Source organism: Cucurbita pepo, chromosome 10 (assembly GCF_057944985.1).
Source record: "Cucurbita pepo subsp. pepo isolate OVF chromosome 10, ASM5794498v1, whole genome shotgun sequence".
NCBI classification, from domain to species: domain Eukaryota; kingdom Viridiplantae; phylum Streptophyta; class Magnoliopsida; order Cucurbitales; family Cucurbitaceae; genus Cucurbita; species Cucurbita pepo.
This window is the reverse complement of record NC_141807.1, coordinates 8,705,458-8,729,419: the sequence shown is the minus strand read 5'-3', so window position 1 is coordinate 8,729,419 and position 23,962 is coordinate 8,705,458. Positions and strand designations below refer to the sequence as shown.

Genomic DNA, 23,962 nt, shown 5'->3' with positions numbered 1-23,962 from the left:
ACGCCACCTATGCACTCATGGGAAGGAGGCCCCTATTACAACAACTTACCTAGATGTACCCTTGGTCTCTAATAAATACTACGTGCACAACTTATAAGTTCAAAGCTTATGCATAGAGGCCCCTATTTCTTTTTAGGTGGGATGCTATGGCCACCTATGCACTCATGGGAAGTGGTAACAACGTTTTGTTTTAAAATGTCTTGTGTTGTCGTTCCTTATTCTGTGTTTTCACATTAAGGTCATTTCGTAAAGGTCCTACCGGGAGTTGAACCCAGGTCGTTGGATTCAAAGTCCAAAGTGCTAACCACTACACCATAGAACGTAAAAATTTATTTTGGAATGGTTTTTCTATTTTATGCCGATTCCACAAGAAGGGAGATTCTATCATGAGTCAAACTCAAGTTATTGGATTCAAAGTTCTAGAGCTGTTTTATCTAACTCGTTGTGATCTTGAGCACCTTTAGAGTGGTTGCAGAAGTAACCCTCCGGTGTTGATTGAAGCTCTTGGAGAACATGTAATTTTATATATTTCTTATAGTTAATTTATATATTGTTGTATATTACAAACAAATTGAAATAATACTTTACATCCCCGTCTTTCTTTCTTTCGTGCAAAACTTAACATGAAAACTATATTATTTCAATATTCACTCTAGAAACAAGGGGTGAAAACTATATTATTTCAAACCCTCCATTATTGCTTCTACTTTGCGTGAAAATGCTTTCACTAAATCATGTTACTAACTAGTTGGTTTGGTTTGGTTCAATTCTTGGGTCCATTAGATTGAGTTGACGTAGCTCAATTAAACTCTTGATAATATAAAAATCATAAGTTTCTTAAATTAAGTTAATTTAAAAGTTTAACCCCTAATCTTTTTTAGAATGTTTAGCTTTGTGTCTAGTTGATCTCTAAATGCTTAGAAGTATCTAATAAAACTTCTATTTAAGGAACTTTTCACTGTAAAAGATGTAAGACTTCACGTTTATTATTAAGGAATTTCAAATGAGTGATTTGATATATGACAGAGGACAAAATATTTATTTGTTTCAAATATCTTACGTTGACCATCCTTTTTTGTCAAGTATTTTGAATATTATCATTGTGAATTACTAATGGCATTAGATTGAATCTCATTAATAACAATATCCCAAAACTCAAGTAAAGATGACATTAAAATTAATACTTTAATTTCATCTTCAAATTTTATTTCCACATAACTCAGTTGACTAATAATCATAATAGTCACCGGTTCACAAATATTTACAACCTTAAAAGGTAAAATTATAAGGAGTACAAGAAAAAAGTGTTTAAAATAGTTTCAAAATATAGAAAAAAAAAATAGTAGGAATTGGTCAAAATCAACGTCAATTGATCACTAATGAAACAGCACAACACAGATGAGGGTAACATTTTTTTATTTCTCTACTATATTAGGCCATTTTGTTTATTGGCTTTACAAGATGGAGACATGAAGTTTTCTATGTTCGAAATAAATTTGGTTGATTGTTTTCTGGTTAGCATTGGTACCATCAAAACTTATTTATTTCATTAAAATGTTTGAGTTTACAATTTACATGTTTTCATTTTTCTACTTTGTCTGCTTGCATTTAGAAATGAAGCAAAATTAGTCGGAGGGTTTTAGGCAGATTGTTATAATTCTAATTTTTAACTAAAAAAAAAAAAAATTAGTCTCGTTGTCACGCTTAAAACTACCCTATAGGTATAATCGACCTATTATCCTTCCACCAATAGGAGCAAAAGGCAACGTTACTATGTGAAACTAGTTTCATGTCATTTATTCAACAATAACGGTGTTAGCATGCATTTGGAAATGAACCCATATTTAAAAAATTTATATAAAATAGAAAAGAATTGTTATCTCAAAGACAATAGAAAACAAACGGTTCCTTCACCCAAGACCTATGGCCCGACTCCCAACATGGAAGGGATAATCTAGAGAATCATTCCAAGAACCCTACCGGATGGGTTACAAACTCACATTTCGGTGGCTTCTGCAAGCACGGATTGCAAGTTAAAAGAGGTTGAAAACAAAGTAGAATGATAAAAGGGCCCAACCAAATTCGAACGGGTGACCTCTTGATCTGCAATCAAATGCTTTACCACTGAGCCATAGACCCATTTTGCATAATTTCAACCTGAGTGACCCCTTCTACAGAGTGTCAGTCTAAAAGTGTAAAAAGTGTCTCTCCAAAATAAAAGGGCCCAACCAAGTTCAAACGGGTGACCGGTCAAATTCTCTACCACTGAGCCATGGATCCATTTTGTAGAATTTTAACCCTAGTGACCCCTTAGACAGTGTCGGTCCGAAAAGTGTAACAAATTTCTATCCAAGATAGAAGGGCCTGTTAGGATCGCACAACAACGTACACACTCGATCTAGATGAACACAAAGAACATTTTAGAGAAAAGTGCAAGGAGAACTCTAGCTAAAAGAATTTTTCTATTGATGACTTCACGTATGTACAGTAAGAGAGAATTACAGAGAATAGAAAGTACTTTTCAAAGCTCTAGGCGGACGGGATATATATATAGTTCAGTTTACTATATATAGGTTTACCAGATTTAACTATCTACTATATATAGCCATTTACTATATATAGCTTTACCCGATTTAACCATCTACTATATATAGCTATTTACCATATATAGGTTTACCGAATATAGTTTTACCAAATATAGCTGTACCGAATATAGCTTTACTAAATATAGCTTTACCCGATATAACCGTTGACCAAGCTATAAATAAGCTGTAGGCTCCATAACCTAACAATTCTCCCACTTGGAGACTGATCTAGTCAACCAAGAATTTCATTCTCAAACGACCATGAGCATCTTCATGGTCTTCATGGCACCATATCAATTGAGGCTTTGCACAACCTCAATATTCCAACATCAACACATTTTGTCAACATGTTTGCTGGATTCTTTGCACCCTCTATCTTCTCCAAACACATCACCATCTTTCATTAACCTACAAGTGAAATGGTATCGTCTTATGTGTTTTCTCTTTAAATGATAGACCGGGTTCCTTCGCCAACTGTATGACACTCTGACTATTTCTGTTAAGAATCTTCGTGCTGCTTCTTGCCCATTCTTCCAGATAGTCAGTCATCCATATCGTCTTCTTTCCCGCTTCAACTATTGCCACGTACTCAATCTCAGTACAACGCATTTTTTAAGCCTAGACGTCCCATCATCCATGGCTTGCTCCTACTTGGTTGTATCCTCCAACTGTAGGGTCTCATCAAAGGGTTGTGGTTCCCTTTCATCAGCAACAGATAGTGTAATGAAGGTACATACATATCTGGTACTCTGATAGTACATGATGATCTTCTCAACACCAGTTCAGGTGTCAGTTACTCCACTACTGATTCCTCCGCAACAACCTCAGGAGGTGATTTTCTCCGCAACTCAACCTCAACTCCCACTTGCTTTGTTGTCTTGGAACCTTGCTCCACATCTTGTTCCTCAGCAGTAGTCTCAGGAGTTTCTTGAGTATCTGCTATAACAACACTAGGTGAGTTTCCCTGCAACTCAAGCTCAACTCCCACTGTCTTCGTGGTCTTGGAACCTTGCTCCACATCTGGTTCCATTTTCAATCGCACTTTCTTCAATTTTCTGGCGGTCCTTGTGAAGCTAATTCATTTCTGCTTGCTCATAACGTAGTTCTCACAACGACCCACATCAACAGATTTCAGACCATCTAAAACTCTTTTTGCAGCCAGCCTCTTCATTCCTTTCGCGCTCATAGGTTCAAGTCTATTGTGGTGTAGACTTGAATTTGAAGCACTCTCAGCAACAGCAGCTATGTTCATACACCCTGCAGTGGTGTATAAGGTTCCAGATTTTAAGCCACGTGCTACCACCGTAGCACCCTTCATAATTTTCCACGAACTCTTCCCTAACTTTGTTGCATAACCTGTGTTGTCCAACTGACCAATAAAGATCAGGTTCCTTCAGAGACCAGGAATATATCTGACATCCTTTAATGTCCACTGATTTCCTGCTCGAGTTTTTATGCAGACATCTTCTTTTCCTTTAATCTCCAAATCTTTGTTGTCGGCAAGAAACACCTTCTCGAATTTCCAGACTTGAAATTCCAAAACAACTCTTAATTTGGAGATGAATGAAAAGATGCACCTGAATCCAAAATCCAGGATTCAATCGAACTGTCCACGCTGAGGATTAGAGCATCCCTAATGTCTTCTGCTGAATTTATAGAATCATCACATCTCCAGATATGTGATTCTGCTTTCTCTTTGGTCTGGTACAACCTGTCCAAAAGTGACCTTTTTCTCCACAATTCCAACACGTTACGTTTGGTCTATTTGGAGATTTTTCTCGGTTCTTTGATTTTGATCGCCCTCTGTTTGGGCCCTTCGGTTTACTTCTTCCCCTTCGATCAACACTGAGAGCATTGTCTGATGAATCTCCAGTTTCCCGTTTGCGAATACTTTCGCTGAGAACTACATCTCAAATTTCACAAAACTTCAGTTTATCAGATCCTCGGGAACTGCTGATTGCGGCAACAACAGTATCCCATGACTCGGGTAAGGATGACATCAAAATCAACGCTTTAATTTCATCTTCGAAATTAATTTCCACCGAACTCAGTTGACTCATGATCATATTGAATTCATTTATATGATCAGCAACAGGTTCACCTTCAGACATTTGTAGATTGAACAATCTCCACATCAAATACACCTTGTTCATAGCCGATGGTTTTTCATACATATTTGACAGCGCCTTCAATAGATCTGACGTTGTCTTCTACTTGATAATGTTGAACGCCACGTTTCTGGATAGCGTCAACCGAATCAGCCCCAAGGCTTGTCGATCCTTGAGCTTCCACTGTTCCATGGTCATGGATTCCGGCTTCACTCCCAACAGAGGTTCGTGAAGATCTTTCTGGTACAGATAATCTTCAATCTGCATCATCCAGAAACCAAAATCGGATCCATCGAACTTCTCAATTCCAATCTTTGAACTTTCCATCTTCACAGATCGTGGTGAATTTCGCCTAGCTCTGATACCAGTTGTTGGGATCGCACAACAACGCAAATGCTCGATCTAGATGAACACAAAGAACAGGATAGAGAAAAGTGCAAGGAGAACTCTGACTAAAAGGATTTTTCTATTGATGACTCCACGTATGTATAGTAAGAGAGAATTACAGAGAATAGAAAGTACTTTTCAAAGCTCTGGCGGATGGTATATATATATATAGTTAAGTTTACTATATATAGGTTTACCAGATTTATCCATCTACTATATATAGCCATTTACTATATATAGCCATTTACTATATATAGTTTTACCCGATTTAACCATCTACTGTATATAGCTATTTATCCTACGTAGTAAAGCTCTGGCGGATGGTATATATATATATAGTTAAGTTTACTATATATAGGTTTACCAGATTTATCCATCTACTATATATAGCCATTTACTATATATAGCCATTTACTATATATAGTTTTACCCGATTTAACCATCTACTGTATATAGCTATTTATCCTACGTAGCTTTACCAGATATAGCTTTACAAAATATAGCTTTACTGGATATACCTTTACCAAATATAGTTTTACCGGATATAACCGTTGACCAATATATAGCAGCAGGCTCCATAACCTAACAGGGCTCAACTAGGTTTGAATTGGTGACCTCTTGATCTGCAATCAAATGCTCTAACATTGAGCTATGGTCCAATTTTATATGATCTCAACCTTAGTGACCCCTTCTACAGATTATCGGTCCAAAAGTGACCCTACCGAATCGGCTATGGACCAATTTTATATAAATTGGTGGATTACCTATCGGGAATTAAACACAGGTAGTTGGCTTCAAAGTCGAAAGTACTAACCACTACACCATAGAACCACTTGTTAAACTTTATTTTGGTAGCGATTTTGGTAAGCGCCACAATGCTAAATTTTGGAAAGCTAGAGGTCATAGTATCCTTAGATACTTTCACAACGTGTTTTCAACTTCTTTTATAGGTAATTGAACTTTTGAGTCCATGTATAAATGATTGGTTGGATTAGTATCAGTTTAAGAAGACAGAGGAGAGAAGAGAGACTTTGTTAGAAATTCTCCCATAGGTAATCCCCCAAGGTGTTTTCAACTTCTTTTATAGGTCGAATTTTAAAATCAAACCACAACAAAATTTACTTCTATCTAGCAAAATTATTTTTTAGTTTGAAACAAGATTATTCCCTTCTTTTTCTAAAACTAAATTTGACTCTCGAATAGATTTTAATAGTTTTGTTATTTAAATTTTCTTTAAAATTTTTGTACACAGAGTATAATGGAAATAATATTTTTTTTTTTTTTTTTTTTTTTACTATTTTGTAATTTGTATGGTATTATTGGAGGCTTTTGAATGAAATATGATAATTGATTCTCTGTCCTCTTTGACAATTTTAGATACCTCCATATCCGATATTTGATGCGTCAGGTTTCATTATGAGATCTGCCCTTGGGTCAATAAGACTTAAGCAGAGAGTTTATTTGACTAATGAATTGATTTTTTTGGGTTGTAGAGATATCCCTTATAAATCAAGACTTAGTATTATTTTGAAGACACTGATCAAGACATTTGTAAATGTGCGTGATATCTTGAAGGATATAAGACACGTAATTGAGAGAACCTAAAATTTTTTTGAAGTTTGCTTTTCTAGGATACGTCATCACCAAAGTTTGAGACAAAGACCATTGGATGGGTTTTAATAAGGCTCAAATAAATTTAAAATCCAAGAAAACCTATCTGAGTTTGATATTATTTGATTTTGGGTATGGACACAACTAGCTGATTTCTTTTGATTACATTAATGAATGTATGTAGATGTTTAAAGTGTTGATCTTAATGGTTTTAGAAAATATCAACACATCATCGATATAAACTATTGAATTTTTTTGAAAGGATTGAAAATATCATTCATAATCTTCTGAAATTCGGATGGAGCGTTATTTAGCCTAAATGGCATGACGTTCCTGTCATATTTTCTAAATTGGACATTAAATGCTATTTTATATTTGTCCTTTTAGGAAACTAGAATTTTTCGAAATCCCAATTTCATGTCGAATTTTATAAAAACATTTGACTCTAAATTCTTTTTATCAAATCATTTTTGTTTTGGATTGGATATCTTATTTATTCTAAAACCTTATTCAAGGTTTGAAGTTAATTACGAGTATAAGAATTTCTGGTTTCTTTTCACCATGTTGTTAACCTAAAATGCCAGACATGACCACATGCTCTTTGAAGACCTTATTAGCTTCCTCTGCAAAATATCACCTAAAATGTCACAGTATTTAGTGTTTGATGCTTTTTGACTTAACCCTAGGGTTCTATTTAAAGTGAACTTGTGATAATTTTTGTCAAATGCCTAATACATTAAGATATAATATCTTATTTCAATAATATTAAAATGTCGTAGAATATCATAATATATGTTTAATTAATATGAATCTCATTCAAATTTCAAATATATATTTTTATTTAATGTTTATGATACACATCAATTATTTTAATATTTAACATATCAAATACGTTAATATGTTTTGATATTATACTTCAAGACTATAGGAACTTGCTCAGAGGACCTGAGAGTTACATTGGCCTACAATGCATCTCATGGACGATGCAAAACTATGGTGGCGCTTGAAGGTGAATTGTATAAAAAAATGGTCATGCACAAAAAAATCATGGGAAGACCATTGATGGAATTGAAGCAATCGACGCTCCCCTATATGGGTTTCCAATCAAATACCTAATGTTTGATGTTGACTCTTTTGAAGAAAGAGCCGCATGATCAAACAACAAAAAACGTAGCGGTATCTTTGAGAACTCTATCACACACATAAAAAAAAACGTGTCGAAGAGTTAGACATTACACAGAAGATCTAGCTTTCATCGAGGAGACCCGAGTTCGATTCTCGAAAATGAAATTTTATTTTCTTATTTCGTTTATTTTATAGTTTCATCTTTTGTCACCAATTATATTTAAACTTTACCTAGGTTTGAGAAGCACTATAATAGATGAGTTCAATAGTATCTTAAATTCAAAAGACTTTTATGAACTTGGTTTGAGAGGCACTATAATGGTCAAGTTCAATAGTATCTTAGATTAAAAGGACTTTTATGAACTTTGAACCTTTAATAGTGTTATGTCATAGATATTTAGTTCAATTTCAACAAGTGAGGTTGCGGTCATTCAAATGGTTAATGTGATAATCTGGTCGTTTTCAAGGTCTCTTTTGTTGAACGTCATCATTGCTGAGATGACTGAGATGAGCACTAGAGTGAGTTTGACAAGGAGGGTCGTAGAGAACCACACCCCAAGCCAAGCTCATGTTGGGCTTAACAAACTGAAAATCCAAAAACACAAACCCTTAAAAGGGAACCAGGATGCTAAGGAATTAAAAAGCTTTATTTTTTACGTAGAACAATACTTGAAGGTTACAGGAACTTGCTCATAGAACCTAAGAGTTACGTTGGCCACAATGCCTCTCATGGACGGTGGAGCTCGAAGGTGGATGATATAGAAAATGGGTCATGCACCATAAACTCATGGGTCATGCAATGGAATATTATTCTCTTATTTCATTTTATTTTACAGTTTCTATCTTAGACTAAAAAGACTTTTATGAACTTCGTACCTTTGTTAGAGTTATGTTATAGATATTTTGTTCAATTTCAAATGGTTAATGCGATAATCCAGTTGTTTTCGAGGTCTCTCTTGTTGAACGACATCATAGTTGAGATGAGCAGGTAATTCAAATGGTTAACGCGATAATCCAGTCATTTTCGAGGTCTCTCTTGTTGAACGACGTCATGGTTGAAATGAGCAGGTGATTCAAATGGTTAATGCGATAATCCAGTCGTTTTCGAGGTCTCTCTTGTTGAACGACATCATGGTTGTTGAGCGCCCGAGTGAGTTTGACAAGTTGGGCTGTAGAGAACCACACCTCAAGCCAAGTTCATGTGGGCTTAACAAACTTAAAATCCATGAACACAACCCCTTAAATGAAAACCGGGATGCTATGGAATTAAAAAGCTTTATTTTTGACGTAAAACAATACTTGAAGGTTACTTGAACTTGCTCATACGACCTAAGAGTTATGTTGGTCGCAATGCATCTCATGAACGATGCAAAACTATGGTGGCGCTCGAAGGTGGATGGTATAAAAAATGGGTCATGCACCATAAACTCATGGGAAGACTGTTGATGGAATCGATGCAATCGACGCTCCTTCTTATACAAAATTTGGATCAACCAAGAGATAGCTAGAATTAGATTATGAAACCTTTTTCTAAATTGAGTCACTCCACAATCGAATTTGATCAAGGCTTGATTGAATGACTCAGATGCAATGTACCACAAGAATTGCATAAAACTTAGAAATGACAAAGATATGCTCGAATTTCTACACGGGGGATCATCTCAACTTGAGATATCAATTTCATTGATCACAAATATGCTTTTACATAATAATGTGTGGGTATTTATAGTCTCCCTACAAAAGAAGTTAGTGGCCGTGATTTAATCTCGATCCCTTTAGATCTCCACAGAAGACGAAGTCAATTTGAGCATTACAAACTTTATGAAATTAAAATAAGAAATAAAGTTTTCTAACGACTCATGAAATGATGCTTGCAACTTCATCCGCTACTTCAACCATGCAAATATTTACTTTTGAATCTCCAAATGGTCTTGACTCAAACGAATTAACTTGTCACACATGAAATGATGGTTGAACCTAGCCTATCCAATTTTGTAGATGAAGTATGAATGCTTGTTGAATCTTCTTGGCCTTGGGTTGTGTAATAGGTCCAGTTGGAACACCGTGATTCTTATCATCATCCCTCTCTTCAAAAGGATTCGTCCTCGAATCAAAAAAATCATCACCTACATCAAAAGGATTCAACTCAGCAACATTGAAAGTAGAATGTACACTGTGATTCTTATCATCATCCCCCTCTTTAGGATTCGTCCTCGAATAAGAAAAATCATCACCTACATCAGAAGGACTCAACTTAGCAACATTGAAAGTAGAATGTATTGACAATTCTAAGGGAAGATCAATTTTATTGTTCCATGCAATAAAATGAGTCATTTTACTAAATGTCTTATAGAGCATTTATAGTAAAATAAAGAATTAGGAATCCACGCTATCTACAAACGCACTCCCAATTGAGCTATCCACAGTAACATTAAAATGAAAATTCATCAGTAAAATTATTTACGCTAACTCATTGAAATTTTAAAAAGAAATCATCTCTAAATTTAGATAAGATAGTAAGTTATATTACTTGAATCACGTGTGGTGAAGGTCGAACAACACCTAACCTTCAAGTAATTTTAAAAAGAAAATTCTGAAACATTGAAAATGAAAATTCTGAAATTTTAAAAAGAAATAATTACTAAATTTAGATTAAATAATCAAGAATTTTAAAAAGAAATAATCACTCATTTTAGATTGAATATTTAGGTTATGCAAGTTAGTCAACTTTAATTAGGTGCGGTGAACGTGGATCAAACACGTGACTTTCAGATCTTCAGTGATGCTCTCACGTGACTTTCAGATCTTCAATGACGCTCTCCAAACTAAGCTATCCCCACTAACATTAAAAATAAAAATTCATCGGTTAAGATATTTTCACTACTTCATTGAGATTTTAAAAAGAAATAATCTCTAATTTTAGATTGAATAGCGAGGTTATGCAACTTAGTCAACTTGAATCAGGTGCAGTGAACATGGATCAAACACGTGACCTAATCACTAATTTTAGATTGAATATTTAGGTTATGCAAGTTAGTCAACTTGAATTAGGTGCGGTGAACGTGGATCAAACACGTGTGGTTCAGATCTTCAGTGATGCTCTCACGTGACTTTCAGATCTTCAATGACGCTCTCCAAACTGAGCTATCCCCGCTAACATTAAAAATAAAAATTCATCGGTTAAGATATTTTCACTACTTGATTGAGATTTTAAAAAGAAATAATCACTAATTTTAGATTTTATAGCCAGGTTATGCAACTTAGTCAACTTGAACGCTCTCCAAACTGAGCTATCCCGCTAACATTAAAAATAAAAATTCATCGGTTAATAAGATATTTTCACTACATCATTGAGATTTTAAAAAGAAATAATCACTAATTTTAGATTGAATAGCAAGATTATGCAACTTAGTCAACTTGAATCAGGTGCAATGAACGTGGATCTAACGGGCTAACATTAAAAATGAAAACTCATGTATTTAGCTAATTCATTGATATTTTAAAAGGAAATAATCACTAATTTTAAATTGAATAGTCACGAGTGAAGTTATGTGACTTGAATCAGGTGCGGTGAACGTGGATCGAACACGTGACCTTCACATTTTCAGTCTGACGCTCACAAAACTAAGTTATCTTCGCTAATATTTGAAAAAAAAAATCATAAGTAAAGGTATTTCCGCTAATTCATTATATTTTTAAAAGAAATAATCACTAATTTTAGATTGAATAAAGTTATGCAACTTAATGAACTTATGCAACATAAACCAAGTGCGGTGAACGTGGATTAAACATGTAACCTTCAGATATTCAGTCCGAACTAAGCTATCCCCGCTAACACTAAAAATCAAAATTCATGTGTAAAGGTATTTCTGCTAATTCATTATTCTTTGAAATTTTAAAAATAATAACTAGTTTATTTTTTATTGAATAGTTAGCTTATGCAAATGGAAACAGGTGCGGTGAACGTGGAGATTAAACATGCGACCTTCAAATCTTTAGTTTGACACCCTCCCAATTGAGTTATCCCCACTAACATTAAAAATAAAAATTCATAAAACTAAGCCATCCTAGATAACATAAAAAATAAATAATCACATGTTTTAGATTGAATAGTAAAGTTATGCAACTTAGTCAAGTTATGCCAGTTCGATAAAAAACGTGACAGATCTTCTGCTAATTCATTGAGATTTTAAAAAGAAATAATCGATCTTCTGCTAATTCATTGAGATTGAGAATTTAAAAAGAAATAATCGCTAATGTAGTGAACGTGGATGAAACGTTACCTTTAAATCTTCCTTCTACTAATTCATTGAGATTGAGATTTTAAAAAGAAATAATCGCTAATGCAGTGAACGTGGATCAAACATTACCTTTAAATCTTCAATATGACGCTCTCCCTGAGCTATCCACGCTAATATTAAAATTGAAAATTCAAAAAGAAATAATCGCTAATGCAGTGAACGTGGATCAAGCGTTACCTTTAAATCTTCAATATGACGCACTCCCTGAGCTATCCACGCTAATATTAAAATTAAAAATTCAAAAAGAAATAATCGCTAATGCAGTGAACGTGGATCAAGCGTTACCTTTAAATCTTCAATATGACGCACTCCCTGAGCTATCCACGCTAATATTAAAATTGAAAATTCATAAGTAAAGGTATTTCCACTCATTCATTATATCACTAATTAGAAAGAATATTCAAATTATACAACCTAACAAAGTGCGGTGAACGTGGATCGAACACATGACCTTCAAATCTTCAGTCTAACGCTCTCCCAACTAAGCTATCCCCGCAAACATTGGAAATGAAAATTCATCAGTAAAGGTATTTCGCTGATTCATTGAGATTTTAAAAAGAAATAATGACTAATTTTTTTATTGAATAGTCAGGGGTGCGGTGAACGTGGAGATCGAACACGTGACCTTCAAATCTTAAATCTGACGCTCTCCAAACTGAGCTATCCCCGCTAACATTAAAAATGAAAGATTTTAAGTTTTAAGTAAAGGTATTTCCACTAATTAATTGAAATGTTAGAAAGAAATAATCACTAATTTTATATTGAATAGTCAAATTATGCACCGTGAACCATGTGTGGTGAACATGGATCGAACACGAGATCTTTAGATCTTCAATCTAACACTATCTCAACTGAGCTATCCACACTAACATTAAAAATGAAAATTCATCAGTAAAGGTTCACTAGTTCATTGAAATATAGAAATAATCAGTAATTTTTAATAAGATATTCAAGTTATCCAACTTGTTTAAGGTGCGGTGAACTAGAACACGTTAGGTATTTCCGATAATTCATTGAGATTTCAGAAAGGAATAATGACTAATTTTAGATTGAATAGTCGGGTTATGCAACTAGAATCAGGTGCGGTGAACGTGGAGATCAAACACGTGACCTTCAAATCTTCAGTCTGACGCTCTCCCAACAGAGTTATCCCTGCTAATATTAAAAATGAAAATTCATAAGTAAAGGTATTTCCGCTAATTCATTATTTTTAAAAAAGAAATAATTACTAATTTTAGATTGAATAAGCAAGTTATGTTTTTAGATTGTATAGTTAGGTAATAAACTTTTATTAGGTGCGTTGAACGTGGATAAAACACGTGTGACCTTCAAATCTTCAGTATAACAATCTCCCAACTGAGCTACTCTTGCTAACATTAAAAATGAATATTTATCAGTAAAGGTATTGGGTACGCTTCTGGAAATTCAACAAAAGGCAATAGTATTAGACCGAGATGCCAGATTTAAATCTCGCTTCTGGAAAATTCAACTAAGGCATTGGGTACGCAGTTATAGTACGACATTCCACCCATAAACAGATGGTCAAACAGAAATGCTCAAGCAAATATTGGAAGACATGTTGAGGGTATATGTGATGGATTTTGCAGGAAGCTCGGATAAGTACCTACCCCTTATGAAATTCACTTATAATAATACTTGCCAAGCCACCATATAAATGGCCACATACGGGGTTCTCTATGGACGAAAATTTTGGTCCCTTATCTTTTGGGAAGAAGGGGGGCAAACGACAACTATTGGGCCAGAGTTGGTGCAAATTACCAACGCCGCAGTCTAGAAGATTAAAGCTAGGATACAAACCGCACAAAGCCGAGAGAAAAGCTATGCAGACCTAAGGCGCAAGAACATGGAATTGTAGGTAGGGGATCATATATTCCTAAAGGTAGCACCCCATGAGAGGGGTGCTCAGGTAGGGTAAAAAGGGGAAGCTAAGCCCTAGGTTTATCCGTCCCTTTGAGATATTAGAAAGGATTGGATCTGTGGCCTATAGAATCGGGCAATGCCCAAACTTGTCTGCAGTACATAATATCTTTCATGTATCCATACTACTGAAGTATACCCTAGATCGTTCACACGTACTGGCTCATGAAACTCTCTTCTTGAGAGATGACCTAACGTATAAAAAAGACCCGATTCAAATAATAGACAAGAAAGTCAAATGATTGAGAAACAAGGAAATCTCTCTTCTTAAGGTCCTATGGAAGAATCATAGAGTAAAAGAAGCCACTTGGGAAACAGAAGGAAAATAAGAACCTTGTACCTTGATCTATTTTAGAATAAACACTTTCGATGACTGAAAGTTTTCAAAAGAGAGGAGAATTTGCAACACTCAAGGTCTCCAATAAGAGATAGTGTATAATCCCTACTAGGTTGTATCTAGAAGTAAAGAACAAGTAAAATTGAAAAAACATTGAGAAAATGGTACTTTTTCTAATTTGTATAAACTTTCCGAATCATTAAATTTTTTATAGAATAAGAATTACAAGTTGCTTAAAAAAGGAAGGCTCCGATCGGAGAAGACTTTTCTGGTAGAAGATTCAGAAAAATCAAGAATGAAATTATAGAAATTCTAGACGTTTCAATGGTAGTGGAAAATCCGTCTATAAATTATGAATAAGGGAAGACTATTAGGGGCAAGAAGCAAGCTTAATCGAGTACCCAATCGAGAGATACAAGTTTTTTGTTTTGGGGCATCGTGTTCATGGGTTTACCTAGAATTCGAGAACTATAGTCCACTATTCATTTCCAAACTTGTTCCTGCACCTTCTAAATAAGTTTACCCATAAGTTTGGTGAAGGAAAGAGGTCCTCAAAGTGCTAGTAGGTTTTCACACGAATTAGTCCACGTTAGGTTACCCTCTAATGTTTTCCTAAGCTAAAACCTCAACTCCTAAAGCCTAACCCATGACATTATGTATAAACCTAGGTTCATCAATAATCCATGTATCAAGGACCTAGAACTATGTGAATAACATGCTAAATAAGTTGCTAGGATCCATACCCATAAGTAACCATTATCTGCATTACGATGTGTACTAAAAGGCCCCTATTCCTCTTTAGGTAGGATGTCCTGCAATATGTATCATGAGCTGGATGTTATGATAGGCCTACCTTTCCCATCAGCTAAACAAGATGTCCTGCACCACGATTTACCAGTAGGATTACATGATTATGACGACATCACTCATGTGTTCATGGGGAGAAAATTGAAGGTTATTTTAGAGGAAGGTTTTCAGGATCAGTATATGATACATGACACGATGGCCTCTAAGTTCTAAGATCCTGAAAACATAACAAGAAGTAATATCCTAGCTTAAGGTCGCGATTAAGAACCTACGAGTAGGCTACTTACTAAGTTTTACTCACTCCATGTTTATCATTTTTTATTAAGTAACTAAGAGTTGGTCGTGGATGAGAGTTGACTTTGGAGTGTGGGCCATGGACTAACCTCTATTTTTAATCTAGTATTTTTTTGTTCTTCTCTTGATTCAAAATAAGCGAAAAATGATAAATAAAAAAAAAAAGCGACAAGGAATTTGTAGAAAAATTATGGATTTTTCCAGAAAAATAATAATAAAATATTCGGAAAGTGGCAAATTACCAAAATACCCCTAGAAGAATGGATAATTATAGAAATGCCACTCTAATTAGAATCAGAGCATCTACCGTGGCCATCCGAGCAAAATCCTTCGAACACAAATTTCAACCGTCGGATCTCCTCCAAAATTTGATATGATCTAGAACGAACACGCACGGATCATCACATCCAACGACTAGTATTCAAAGCCAAGGTCGGTAAGGCTATGATCGGAGTTGATATCTTCGAAAAATTATCCAGAAAGTTCGATATCTAAATAACGAATAATCTGGAGCTCTCAATGTTGGTTTGAGCTCCTCCTATAAAGTCTGAAGTAGGAGCAACAATACGGAATAAGAATCGAGAAAGGTCGATCCCCCAATCGAAGGCAATAAGCGTTTAGATTGTGGGTCTCCTACTCTCAGATTTCTTCCAAATTCGAGAGCAATCCTCCACCATTTCTCTTCAAACTTCTAAATAACGAAGAATCTAGATCTCTCAATGTCGGTTTAAGCTCCTCCTATAAAGTCTGAAGTAGGAGAAACAATACGGAATAAGAATCGAGAAAGGTCGATCCCTCAATCGAGGGCAATAAGCGTTTAGATTATGGGTCTCCTACTTTCAGATTTCTTCCAAATTTGAGAGCAATCTTCCACCATTTCTCTTCAAACGTATTCCTACCGTTTCTCAACAAGATTACCCACAAGTTCGATGAAGGAATATAGTGTTGAAAGAGCCTAGAAACCATTCCCCCAATTCAATCAACCATTGAAGAACTTCAAGAAAAACTTGAAAATCCAATCCGAGGATACATGATGATTCGTCGAGCAAGAATGATTCCAATCAGTTTCTACACCTCCAAGGAATGCTTCCATAGAAGATCACAAAGAAAAGTAACCTCGAGAGCATGTCGAATTGAAGGAAATAGGTTTCGAAATTAAATTAGGGATAAGAGTCGAATTCCTATCTACGATCTCTTTTCCTTCAAATTAAGGATCCTCTAGCTTCAGAGGAAGAAGTTGAGTAAACTTGATGAAGGAATTGAGAGAGGAAACATCGTAAAACAAGCTACCCAAGACCATTTGGAGATTCAAAAGTAAATATTTTGAAGTAAATATTGACAAAAGTAAATTAGACACAATAAGGAGTACGTGGAAGGAAATTTTGAAGTAATTTAGATACTGGAAGCTCAAGAATGGACGTCCCAAACATCGACGACGAGGCAAGTAGCCACCTTGGACTTTTTGTTAAGAAATACTTCTAAAAATCGCTTGGATTTTCATATGAACCCTAAACCAAGTATGAATTAAGGATATATGAAAGAAAAACCCAAAGAACCGTGAGTTAAGACCCTGAACCGATCAAATAGCTCGAGATTTAAGTAACGTTAAAATAACCCACTATATGAGCTCCGCTGCCTATCAAATTTTAATACTGAGCATATTATAGTATGTTGAGGTTAGATATGAAATTTGGTGGTCATTGGATAAGGATAAGTAGGTAAACCAAGAAACAGTGTAAAATGACCATAGTGCCCCTAAGGTAATTTACCTTCGGTTCATGACCTAGATGACCTTCAAATGCTATGAAATTCATCGGTAGATCTTATTTTATGAAATTTTATATGAATCCTTATCCCAAGAGGTTATATAAGGTAATGAAGTTTGGGAGTTATTGGAAAACTTTAGTTAGCGAAACCAATATATGGGAGAAAATGCTCATCACAATCCATATGACCTTTGCCATGAAGCACGATGTTTATAAGTTTTGTAGTCAATGTTGCCAATGTTTGCTGCACAAAAAAAGATAGGGATGTTAAATTTTTAAGTCACATTTGGAATACTAAATTGGGTAACAAAATATTATGAGCATCACTTAGGGCTATTATTTATAAGAATATTAAGTCATAAATTGGGTAACAAATTATTGTTTTCAACTACATGTCATCTTCAGATTAACGAGCAAACTAAGGTGGTTAATAGAACGTTAGGAGCATTGCTTAGGGCTATTAACAACAACTCTTTAATAAACTAAAATCATACCGTCAACATACTTAAACTATATAAAACTCTCTCGCCTCCCCTATTAAGTTTAGCTCTCCATACAAACTGAATTAAACAAAGGAATCCGCATCTTCATCATGTAAAATTGATGGAATAAGAAAATAGAGAGTTATCCCGGTTTGTTGCCGTTCGTCAATGGAAGTTCCCTTCTCTTGAGCTCTCACGTCCACCTCTTTGCCCTAATCAATCCTTGTTGGTCTTCTTTTCTTTCTGCTGTCAACAGCTGCTGGATTAGTGTTTTCTTCTTCTTCTCTCGTTTCACAGCAGAGGCTGCTGCTGTGTAATTCGATTTTCTCCCCCAAAATGTGGCTCCTCTCCTCTTGGTCTTCCTTTTCCTTTCATATTGAGCATGGGTTCCCCTTTAGGGCTGAAGAGGAATAAGTAATCCACATAGGATGTTCCTCATTGGGTAGTCAATGACCCACTTGGACTGATGATGTGGATTTAAAATTTTCATGTCATCCCCCATTTGTTTCCAAATTTGCTACTCCCACATGGTTCAGCATAGATGTCTGAAATTTTACCATATAACTCAACTAAATATACAATTAAGATCGATTTATGCCAAATCATATTTTTTTTTTCATGTTAGACTGCAATAAACGATTTCATGCTCACTAAGTAGAATAAATGGGTAATAAATGAGAAAATTGTGAATAAGGGTGCAATATTAACTATAAAAAGACTTGATATAACTCTACTTTTAGAGAGTTATCAATATTATAATGGCTACTACCTAAATTATAACCTAAAGTTGATAATTGATGTCCAATTAGCCAACCCTAAATTTGTAATCATTGTGGAGTGATTGAAATTACAATGGAAGTAGTTTAAACTCCTAGTACCTTAAATGAAGTTGGTCTCTTCTAATAAAACACGAATTTCTCTTTAATATCATTAATACAATTATGCTTCATTTTGAACCTACTAAACATGAAACTAAAACTGCGTTCAATTTAACTCAATTTTATTGCATCTTGAATGACGTGTAGGATATATTCTTGATTTACCTCGATATTTCATATTAGTTAATCTTTTTGCAAAATCACAATTAGACAACCAGAAAGATGAACTTGTGAAAGAAAATTTCTTTCTCCATCTTATTCCTAAAAACTTTGTAACTAAATTCATATTATGCGAAGAAACAAATTTTTTACTCGCAAGAAGTAAAATATGCAACTTTAACCAAAATTTCATCTAAACAAATTTTATTGCCATACAACATAGATGACAATTATAGCCTTCAAACAAAAACTAGAATAGTTGTGGTGAACGGGATAGAAACTCTAGTGTTCATCCATAATATACAACCACTACCTAAATTATGACCTAAAAATTTGAAAACATAAGTTGTAGTTGAAAATTACATAAAACAATCCCCTAAATCCAAGAACTCTGTCCAATTAGTAAATCCTAAAGATAGGAGCTAACATAGAGTAATTGAAGCTCCACATGAAGTAATTTAAAGTTCCAGTTAGTTAACTAAAGTTTATCTCGTCTTTAGTGAAGCATGAGTTGCACTTAAGTTCATGAAATGTTTATAGACTCCAACTCTTAGTACTATTAATGCAATTATATTTCATATGAGTTTGTCATAAATCAAACTATGGTACATTCAATACAACTTCATTTTCTTGTCATACGAAGCAAAATAGAAGAATTAAATTTAACAAACTGATGAACTGAGCCGAATAAATCCAACCCAACCCAAACTGATTAGTTTGATTCAATATTACAAGCCTTACTTACAAGTAAAATACTAGACCATCAACTTTTTGTTTTATAATCCAACAACCGCTCAAGAAAATAGATTTTAAACTTGAGAGAAAAAAATATATTGAATAGGAGTTAAAAATGTTGCATTTTTTTTTAGAAAGGGCATTTGGTCTAGTGGTATGATTCTCGCTTAGGGTGCGAGAGGTCCCGAGTTCAATTCTCGGAATGCCCCTATGTTCATGTCATCAAAAGATGAGCCAACCTAGTGTATTATCATTTAATGATAATGCTCTTTTAATATCATTTACTTGTGTACTCCACGATATATGTCTCAACCTAGTATATTATCATTTAATAATAATGCTCTTTTAATATCATTTACTTGTGTACTCCACGATATATGTCTCAACCTAGTATATTATCATTTAATAATAATGCTCTTTTAATATCATTTACTTGTGTACTCCACGATATATGTCTCAACCTAGTATATTATCATTTAATAATAATGCTCTTTTAATATCATTTACTTGTGTACTCCACGATATATGTCTCAACCTAGTATATTATCATTTAATAATAATGCTCTTAATATCATTTACTTGTGTAATATATGTCCCCAATGGATGTATGTCTCAACCTAGTATATTATCATTTAATAATAATGCTCTTAATATCATTTACTTGTGTAATATATGTCCCAAATGGAACTATCAAACTAAAACTTATAATGCTCTTAATATCATTTAATAATAATGCTCTTAATATCATTTACCATTTACTTGTGTACTCCACGATATATGTCTCAACCTAGTATATTATCATTTAATAATAATGCTCTTAATATCATTTACTTGTGTAATATATGTCCCAAATGGATATATGTCTCAACCTAGTATATTATCATTTAATAATAATGCTCTTAATATCATTTACTTGTGTAATATATGTCCCAAATGGATATATGTCTCAACCTAGTATATTATCATTTAATAATAATGCTCTTAATATCATTTACTTGTGTAATATATGTCCCAAATGGAACTATCAAACTAAAACTTACAAGAGAAAATAAAAAATGTTCCATCAAACTAAAACTTATAATGCTCTTAATATCATTTAATAATAATGCTCTTAATATCATTTACTTGTGTAATATATGTCCCAAATGGAACTATCAAACTAAAACTTACAAGAGAAAATAAAAAATATTCCATCAAACTAAAACTTACAAGAGAAAATAAAAAATGTTCCATCAAACTAAAACTTATAATGCTCTTAATATCATTTACTTGTGTAATATATGTCCCAAATGGAACTATCAAACTAAAACTTACAAGAGAAAATAAAAAATGTTTCATCAAACTAAAACTTATAATGCTCTTAATATCATTTACTTGTGTAATATATGTCCCAAATGGAACTATCAAATTAAAACTTACAAGAGAAAATAAAAAATGTGTAATATATGTCCCAAATGGAACTATCAAACTAAAACATTCAAGAGAAAATAAAAAATGTGTAATATATGTCCCAAATGTAACTATCAAACTAAAACTTACAAGAGAAAATAAAAAATGTTCCATCAAACTAAAACTTATAATGCTCTTAATATCATTTAATAATAATGCTCTTAATATCATTTACTTGTGTAATATATGTCCCAAATGGAACTATCAAACTAAAACTTACAAGAGAAAATAAAAAATATTCCATCAAACTAAAACTTACCATAGAAAATAAAAAATGTTCCATCAAACTAAAACTTATAATGCTCTTAATATCATTTACTTGTGTAATATATGTCCCAAATGGAACTATCAAACTAAAACTTACCAGAGAAAATAAAAAATGTGTAATATATGTCCCAAATGGAACTATCAAACTAAAACATACAAGAGAAAATAAAAAATGTGTAATATATGTCCCAAATGGAACTATCAAACTAAAACTTACAAGAGAAAATAAAAAATGTTCCATCAAACTAAAACTTACCAGAGAAAATAAAAAATGTTCCATCAAACTATAAAAAATAAGAAAAAAATAAGAATTTCAAAATAATTTTATTCTTTTTTCTTCTCTCTAATTCTATTCTTTTTTTTCTTCTCTCTAATAATTTTATTCTTTTTTCTTCTAACTAAAACTTATAAGAGAAAATAAAAAATAAGAAAAAAATAAGAATTTCAAAATAATTTTATTCTTTTTTCTTCTCTCTAATTCTATTCTTTTTTTTCTTCTCTCTAATAATTTTATTCTTTTTTCTTCTAACTAAAACTTATAAGAGAAAATAAAAAATAAGAAAAAAATAAGAATTTCAAAATAATTTTATTCTTTCTTCTTCTCTCTAATTCTATTCTTTTTTCTTCTCTCTAATAATTTTATTCTTTTTTCTTCTCTAATTCTATTCTTTTTTCTTCTCTCTAATAATTTTATTCTTTTTTCTTCTCTCTAATTCTATTCTTTTTTCTTCTCTCTACAATAATTCTATTCTTTTTTTCTTCTCTCTAATTCTATTCTTTTTTCTTCTCTCTAATAATTTTATTCTTTTTTCTTCTCTCTAATTCTATTCTTTTTTCTTCTCTCTACAGTAATTCTATTCTTTTTTCTTCTCTCTTTTTCTTCTCTCTACAGTAATTCTATTCTTTTTTCTTCTCTATACAGTAATTCTATTCTTTTTTCTTCTATCTCTACCGTAATTAACTTCTAGATTTTCTTCTCTCTAATTCTATTCTTTTTTCTTCTCTCTACACTAATTCTATTCTTTTTTCTTCTCTCTACAGTAATTCTATTCTTTTTTTTTCTCTCTACAGTAATTCTATTCTTTTTTCTTCTCTCTACAGTAATTCTATTCTTTTTTCTTCTATCTCTACCGTAATTAACTTCTAGAAAATAAAAATAACTTCTATTCTTTTTTCTTCTCTCTATAGTAATTCTATTATTTTTTTTCTTCTCTCTATAGTAATTCTATTATTTCTTCTTCTCTATAGAGTAATTAACTTCTATTCTTTAATTAACTTCTATTCTTTAAATAACTTCTATTCTTTAAATAACTTCTATTCTTTTTTCTTCTCTCTACAGTAATTACCGCAAACCCTATGTAAATAATTTAACAGCGGTCTAGATCTAAAAGATCTAAAAGATATAATAATAATTGCTCATGGATTTCATTAACAAAGAAAATAAATGAAATAATGATGATACATTCCATAAACAACTTAATATATAGTTATTAATAAGGGCATCTGGTCTAGTGGTATGATTCTTGCTTTGGGTGCAAGAGGTCTTGAGTTCGATTCTCAAAATGCCCCATCGAAAGAAAGCACAATTTTGAAAGAAAAAAAAACAAAAAAACAAAATAGTTATCCATAAGAATTATAAATCTACTATAAAGGCATTTGGTCTAAGTGGTATGATTATCGTTTTGGGTGTGAGAGGTCTCAAGTTCGATTCTCAAAATGCCCCCAACAAAATTATATCAAAATGAATTATGCAAGATAATATGATTTAAAATGTGGTTTTTAAACATTGAACCAAGAAGATGAGAATACAGAATGAAATATATTCTTGGAAAACATTGAACCAACCAAGAAGGATATATTCCAACATTGAACCAACCTATTCTTGGAAAACATTGAACCAACCTATTCTTGGAAAACATTGAACCAAGAAGGATATATTCTTGGAAAACATTGAACCAAGCAGATGAGAATACAGAATGAAATATATTCTTGGAAAACATTGAACCAACCAAGAAGGATATATTCCAACATTGAACCAACCTATTCTTGGAAAACATTGAACCAAGAAGGATATATTCTTGGAAAACATTGAACCAAGCAAGAAGGATATATTCTTGGAAAACATTGAACCAACCAAGAAGGATATATTCTTGGAAAACATTGAACCAAAAGGAAGATGAGAATACAGAATGAAATATATTCTTGGAAAACATTGAACGGAAAACATTGAACCAAGACGAAGATGAGAATACAGAATGAAATATATTCTTGGAAAACATTGAACGGAAAACAAACATTGAACGGAAAACATTGAACCAAGAAGGAAGATGAGAATATAGAATGAAATATATTCTTGGAAAACATTGAACGGAAAACATTGAACCAAGAAGGAAAACATTGAACCAAAAGGAAGATGAGAATACAGAATGAAATATATTCTTGGAAAACATTGAACGGAAAACATTGAACCAAGACGAAGATGAGAATACAGAATGAAATATATTCTTGGAAAACATTGAACGGAAAACAAACATTTAACGGAAAACATTGAACCAAGAAGGAAGATGAGAATACAGAATGAAATATATTCTTGGAAAACATTGAACGGAAAACATTGAACCAAGAAGGAAGATGAGAATACAGAATGAAATATATTCTTGGAAAACATTGAACGGAAAACAAACATTGAACGGAAAACATTGAACCAAGAAGGAAGATGAGAATAAGAATGAA

The 23,962-nt window shown here is 33.1% G+C and overlaps 4 non-coding genes across 4 annotated transcripts; 2 read left to right on the top strand and 2 right to left on the bottom strand.

The window, feature by feature from the left end:
• Nucleotides 1-250: 250 nt before the first annotated feature.
• TRNAQ-UUG (transfer RNA glutamine (anticodon UUG)) lies at nucleotides 251-322 on the bottom strand. Its single transcript has one exon. It is a non-coding gene; the product is annotated as a tRNA-Gln (tRNA).
• Nucleotides 323-12,540: 12,218 nt separating this feature from the next.
• On the bottom strand, nucleotides 12,541-12,613 carry TRNAF-GAA (transfer RNA phenylalanine (anticodon GAA)). The gene has a single exon. It is a non-coding gene; the product is annotated as a tRNA-Phe (tRNA).
• Nucleotides 12,614-19,650: 7,037 nt separating this feature from the next.
• Nucleotides 19,651-19,722, top strand: TRNAP-AGG (transfer RNA proline (anticodon AGG)). The gene has a single exon. It is a non-coding gene; the product is annotated as a tRNA-Pro (tRNA).
• A 3,004-nt stretch (nucleotides 19,723-22,726) lies between these two features.
• TRNAP-UGG (transfer RNA proline (anticodon UGG)) lies at nucleotides 22,727-22,798 on the top strand. The gene has a single exon. It is a non-coding gene; the product is annotated as a tRNA-Pro (tRNA).
• The last annotated feature ends 1,164 nt before the right edge of the window (nucleotides 22,799-23,962 follow it).